The sequence below is a fragment of the Morone saxatilis genome, unplaced genomic scaffold (assembly GCF_004916995.1).
Source record: "Morone saxatilis isolate NCDOM2014 unplaced genomic scaffold, NCSU_SB_2.0 Contig17, whole genome shotgun sequence".
NCBI lineage: Eukaryota > Metazoa > Chordata > Actinopteri > Moronidae > Morone > Morone saxatilis.
In genome coordinates, this window is record NW_023339729.1 from 76,316 (window position 1) to 83,111 (window position 6,796).

Genomic DNA, 6,796 nt, shown 5'->3' on the forward strand with positions numbered 1-6,796 from the left:
TTGAAGTGTGCGAATAGCATCCAGGACCTCTTCCCTGGTAACCGGTCTATTCAGGAGCTCCTGCTGTTCTTCTGTAAGAGAGGGGAAACTGATATGATCCAAGAAGGATTGTCTTAGTTCATCCGATGTGTTGCCTTCAGCGGAATATAACTTGTAGTAGAACTGTCTCATAGTATTGTTAATTTTTTTTTAGATCTTTGACATAGATTTGGATCGAGATGGCGGGGGGGGGTATAGTCATAGATACCGGGTTATGATCAGACAATGTACATATTCCAATTGAGCATGCCTTGACTCTATCCACTACCTCTCTAGACACTAGAAAATAGTCGATTCTTGATAGAGATTGATGAGGGTGGGAGTAAAAAGTGTAGTCTTTTGCCGTTGGGTTTATAATTCTCCAAACGTCGAAGAGACCCAGATCCGCACACAGCTCCTTCAGCCTTGCGGTCTTTTTTGACATAAAAGCAGGTTTTGATGGAGATTGGTCAACACTAGCATCTTGAACACAGTTAAAGTCTCCCCCGAATACTGTGAAGGGGGTTAAACATGAGGATGCCACTGCAAGCAGGCTCATCCTTAATAATCTCGTCCAGAGTAAACGGTAATTTCTTATGAATGAGAATGGCTACTCCTCTACTATGTGAATTGAAGGATGAATAGAACACCTGGTCTATCCAGCTTCTCCTTAATTTAATGTGTTCCGAATCTGTCAAATGTGTTTCTTGTAGAAGGGCGATTTCTGCATTTTCTCTCTTTAATAAAGAAATAATCTTCTGCCTTTTTACAACATGGCCGACCCCTTTGCCATTTAAAGAAATAATCTTAATGTCACTCATGGTTGTTATATGAAAATAAGATACGCCAATAATACACAGGGGTCGTGAGCAATATAAAAACACATATATATTCGGCAGGGTATAATAGTGGTAAGGAGGTAGTCTTACATTTCAGAGCACTGAGAACAAAAAATCTGCCTCTGAACGATAGGCATTGAACACAGAAATAAGCCTCAACAGGCCTAAGAAAAAACAAAAAACACAGCCATAGTAACCAGGTTTGTGTAACAGTTACAAGTGGTTGTATGACGCTGAAAGCGCAGGTAACACCGAAGAAGAGCAACAGCCTGAATCTCTTCAAGAAACCGCCCCCACGACCCAGATAGATTCACATCCCTTTAGAGCCCAAAAATAATAATAAAAGCTCCAAATTACAGACATCCCTTTTTTTTTTTATCAGACTAAGCTTAATTCAACTTTTAACCTTTTGAGTTAACATCACAGCTATTACAGCCCTGACTTATCATATAAGTCCAGTATGGCTATATTAGCTAAACATTTTTTTCCAAGCTTAATGTGCACAGCTTAATTTACACTTTAATATAGTAGAGTAGTTCAAACTAAAATTACCGATTGACATCTCGTCACAAAATATACTGTATATTTACACAAAATATACTGTATATTTACCCAAAATATACTGTATATTTACCCAAAATATACTGTAATTTACCCCCGAGCCTCGCAGCTCGGGGGGACTGGAAAGCATGTTTCTCTCCGTTGTACATAAAGGTTAGGACGGTGGGGAACCGCATGAAGAAGCGGATGTTCAGTCTGATCAGACGTTCACACACCTTGTTGAAGCTGCGCCGCTTCTCCTTCACTGCATCTGAGAAATCCCGCTGAATGTGCATCTTCTGTCCTTCATATGTCAGCTGTCGTCTATCCCTCAGTGCAGTCGTGATCCGCTGTTCCTCCCCGGAGTTGTGCAGCTTGATGATGACGGGTCTAGGGCAGTCGCCGCGGGCGGGTCCGAGCCCTCTGTGCGCCCGGTCGATCTTAATTATGCCCCATTTAGTATCCAAGTTCAGTATTTTCGGTAGCCAGCATTCAAAGAAAGCAACAGGTTGCTCACCTTTAGCTCCTTCCTTTAAGCCAACGACCCTGATATTGTCCCGCCTCGCCCTGTTCTCCATGTCGTCTGCTTTTTCAGTGAGAATTTGTAACTTCTTCTCAACTTCCCGGAGCTTGTTTTCAGTGGTAGCTAGCATGTCCTCCAGTGTGGACACTCGTCCCTCAGCTTCGTCCAGTCTTTTACTGTTGCCTTCCACCCAGGTTGTCATAACCTCCAGTGCATCCGTAAATTTGGCCAGCTTCTCTAATAACTTGCCGATGCTCTCAGTAACTTCCTGAGCTAGCTGTGAGGAGTAGCCACCTGCACCCGAGCCGCCATCTTGCGCCTCGACGTTCGGTCGGCCCCTCGTTGTTCTTTGAGATTTACTTGGATTTTCGAGCGGAACTGAGCCACTTTCCTTGCTTGACATCGTTAGGAACCTTAGAGCGGTCAGCAAGATATAAAAATGCCAGTTTGTGGTAGGTAAAATTTAAATTACGGTCGATGGGAGCGGGAGCGCAGTGCCAGTCCGACCTCTCAGCTCAGTGACGTCATACTATCCCCCTTTCCCTCCTTTTTTAGCACAAATGTCAGTGCACATAAACAGTGCCAGCTGCTGGTTGCCGTCCATGTTTTTTTTGGCACAAGAAAACGCGTCAGTTGGATATTGGCTCATCTGCCGCCACAACTCCAGAGTGTTATCTAAAGTATCTACTCAGTCGTAAGGTTTATGCTCCTTCCTGTCTGTGAAAGACAAATAAATCTGTACAAGTCTGTGCAAACAATCTTTCTGTGTTGTTTGTCCAGTCTTTGTAGGTTATAGCTAGTCAAATTTTACATTACAGCAGGCAAGCACACTGTTCAATCCATTGTTTACATTTTTGTTCTTTAGGAAAGGCTATAAAATAAAAATTACAGACCTCTAAGAAACAGGTCTGTAATCTCAGTTTGATTGCTGAGTCTAAATCCTAGGTTGTCAAATACAGACACTTCGGGATGCCAATGAGACACAACAATCAACTATCTTCAAGTCTCCAACCTAAAGTGTCTTTATATCTTTCTCACCTCTGATTGGTTGTTTTCATTAGGGCCCGGTACATTTTTGCAAATGCCATTAGGATCACTAGGAGGAGCCAGCTAAACATGATTTTATCAAATATTATCTTTCTATTGTGCTACTGTCAGGATATAGTGAATGTTTAAGTAAATATGACAAAAAAATATTTAATTAAATGTACCTACTGTAGCTTTAAGATACTGACAACATTTTGATATGACAAGAAGAGCAAGATGTCCAAAGTTCTGATATGAATGCTTATGCTTTTTCTGTTGTTTTACAGACTCTCACTGAAGCTGCTCGATCAAGCCCCACATCATTCATACCCCCCGACCTGAACTAATCAACCATTGGACCAGTAGTCCTCTAGGTGATGGTGATGGTGGTCACTTTTCATCAGGTGACTAATTACCTGTTGTTCAAATTGAATTTGTCTATCTACTTGTATCTATCACTTATCCACTGTGCTACCTGACCAGCTGAGGAGCATCTGCTTTCAAATTGTCTTTATGAGTGGGATGTAAGAAATAATAACTCTGAAACATTGACGTAACGATTGAAATGTGACACAAATGCATTAAATGAGACAGGGGAAAGATAGAACAAATACATTCTGATACATGCAGAGACAAAGATATTGTTCTTTCCGGTGGTAGAACTGTCACAAGACACTTTTGTTGCCATGAAATGTGAAAATGAAACCTGATAATGGTGGCTGGGTAGTACAGGAGGGAAGTGGTTGGTATATTTGTGGCTGCACAGTAGCATCCGGAAGATTTTATCATATAGACAAAGTAACTGATTGCATAGGGATCCCCCTCCTTTATTACACTAAACCATAAAACACACATTAAAAAGTTAAATACACCTGTATTTGGAAGGTCCAATGTATGGTTAGCTAACTCTATGACTGCTAAAAAAACTCACATGACCTGGGCCAGAAGGCAGTCTGGACACCATCACAGACTGAACACTGTGTAATCCAAATACCACCCACACAGTGCCAGCTCGTAGGTGGTAGCACTATGCAGCAAGCCTTGTTAGGGTGGAGGCTCAAATGAATGCAGTTACTGTACAAGACCTGCCGCTTTAGAGAAAATATATTTCCCATCAATGTATTTTTGTGCCCTGTTTTATGTATGTCATTTTGTTGCGCCCTCTTCTTCTGGTTCTCCGACCGTAGAATTGGCTTCGCCTACTGCTTATCTCAATGAAGCAACTTTCCTACTGATGCCATAACGGTAGTGGATGGAAATAGGCATTCATTTGCATTTTCTTTTGCAGATTTACTCAAAATTTGGTTAAAATGTGTGATACATTGCAGAGGAGTACCTTTATAAACAGCACCATCCATTTGGAAAAGAACAATCCCAACTCAAGGACTAGCCTTTCCAGTGCTTTCAACCAAATCACATGGTCTTCAACAGCGGACAGAGCGCTCAGGATCTGCTGACATGCAAGCTCAGTAGTTCAGCCGTATCAGCTCTATCCACTGATGAAGACAGTGTGATACGGTTAAAAACACCTGGAAAAGCTAGTAGACATAAAGTTAATGTCATGGATTAAATGATTTAGAGCCAAGACCTCCATCCAATCTATGAATTTGTAAAGATGAATGGATAAATCAGGATGTCCTCTTGTACAAAGCTGATACGGCCTTAGACTTAAGACTAACTGCTACCAGTGGTGCCTCCTCTAAATATCGACTTGAATGAGAGGAATACTTATACAATCAGTTATTTTGTGTCGTCTGTTTGTACTTAATCTTGACCAGAGTTGCACCAATGGATCACCAGTGGCACTGCACTGGCACTAGTAGTGATGCATGGATCTTACTTATATTATGTGTGTAACATAACTTAATATGCAATGTCCAGTTACACTTTGAAAATAATGCTTGTTGAGAAAAATGTCACATTTTATGAGTTTAAATGGACACAGTTTGGTTAGGCTTGAAAACTACTTGGTTTAGGATAAATTTGTAGTTTGGGTTCTAATAAGTGCATAACATATATAAAGTAACTTAATTGCTTCTAACTTGACTGCAGAGCACTGTATGTGGATAACACATAGGGGTACCTACAGCCTCATAGTTTGAAGTATTGGGCCACTGACAAAGCTGCCGTATTTGATGAGTTGGGAGTAGAACGTGTTAGTAGATCACAGTTATATCTGTTAATAGTGGATGGGTTTGCGGCTGGGTGAAGAGAGACGCTGTGTGCAGTTATGCATGACACACAGCAGAGTCTTCATTGATAATTTAAATCTGCCGACGCCCCAAAATCTGTTTCCTGTCTGTCCTGTTAAGTTTAGTACTACAGTTTAGTTTTGACGATTAAATGTTGCAGTGACATTGCTGCATGCATTAAAACATTCCAAATGACTGAAAGCAGCCTCTCCAATCATTTAAGTGAATTGTTAAAGAAAACACTGGCACATTAATATAAGAAATCACCTGTCACGTTGCTGGACATCTTTTAAAAGGCAATATAGGCTACAGGGATTGGTAGAGGTGGAGAGAATCATTTGTTTTGGTGGCCGATGGGTGGTTTATACGCACATGCAGATTTGGATTACATCAGATCCATGTATCACTACAGCCTAGTTCAGCTGAAGAAGAAACCTCACTTCACTAACAATGCTGCACTGCTCCTCTGACTTCTCCTGTCTCTCAATTTGAAAATGTTTCTTTCTCTCAGTTTTGGAACAGATGTGTGTATGGCACAATGTACATTATCATGTGCACTGTTTTACTTTGTTGACACTGTTATAAAAGACATGTTCATCCATTTTATACTAACTCTTTGAAATAGTTTTGTTTATTTTATACAAATTAAATCTTATGTACATAAATATGAATGAAACCTGTGGTCCAGTAAGATTCATTTTGTCATGTTTGTGAGTGTGTGGCAGAGGAAGCATGGGGCTGTAAAGCCAGCTGAAGGGGTGGGCTGCTGGAATAGAAAAAAAGGCCTTCAATTGCATGCCTTTCACATGCGAGCAAGAAAACAACAGAACAAACACACTGCTGTGGTTTACACACAGCTCTGCTTTATTCATTCTAGCAAAGCCAGATGTTAGAACAAATGGAAACATCTAGATTTCCATCAGGATGCCAGATGTTAGTCATGTCAGCTGTGCATAAAAGGCTGTTTTTAAGACAGTTGAGTTAAAAACATCAACAACTAGTGTGTGTTTCAGGCTATACAGAGTTCACAAACACTTTTTTGTTGTTAAGTAGTTTCCCTTACTAGAGACATCACCTAAACACTATGGGGGTATCAGGCAGTCAAAGATATTGTTTTGGGTCAGTGCATTTTGCGGCCAATGGATTCTTGTTTTGAAATAAGACACAATGGGGAAGCTTGACACAATGTCAATTACCAATCTAGCTGGATTTTTATTTAAACCAATAACCATTTAGGGAGTAAGTTACTGCAGAAAAACAACATGTTAGAACTAGAATATTTGGTGAGACCACTGACCGAGTGGAAATACCAACAAGTCCAAGACAGTAGAAAAAGTTAAAGTACTGCAGCAATGGTTTTGGAATGTAGTCTGGAGTGCAGCTCATAGTGACAATTGGAAAATCTGCAAGTATTCTTGGGCAGATTGGAGCAAATAATTCAAGGACTGGTTGAATTTGCATCACAGCAATTCTTGTGATTGCAACATTACGAATTCCTGCTAGGACTGGGTGTAAGCAACTGTTCCCAAACAACACTGCAGATAAGCTGATGACACAGTAACTGTGCTGTTTATGTTTTTTGCCATGGCATGCCTAGCAGCGTGGCTCAATGGCAGTGTTGGTCTGTTGGTCCTCCACTTTGGTCCAAACTGAAATAT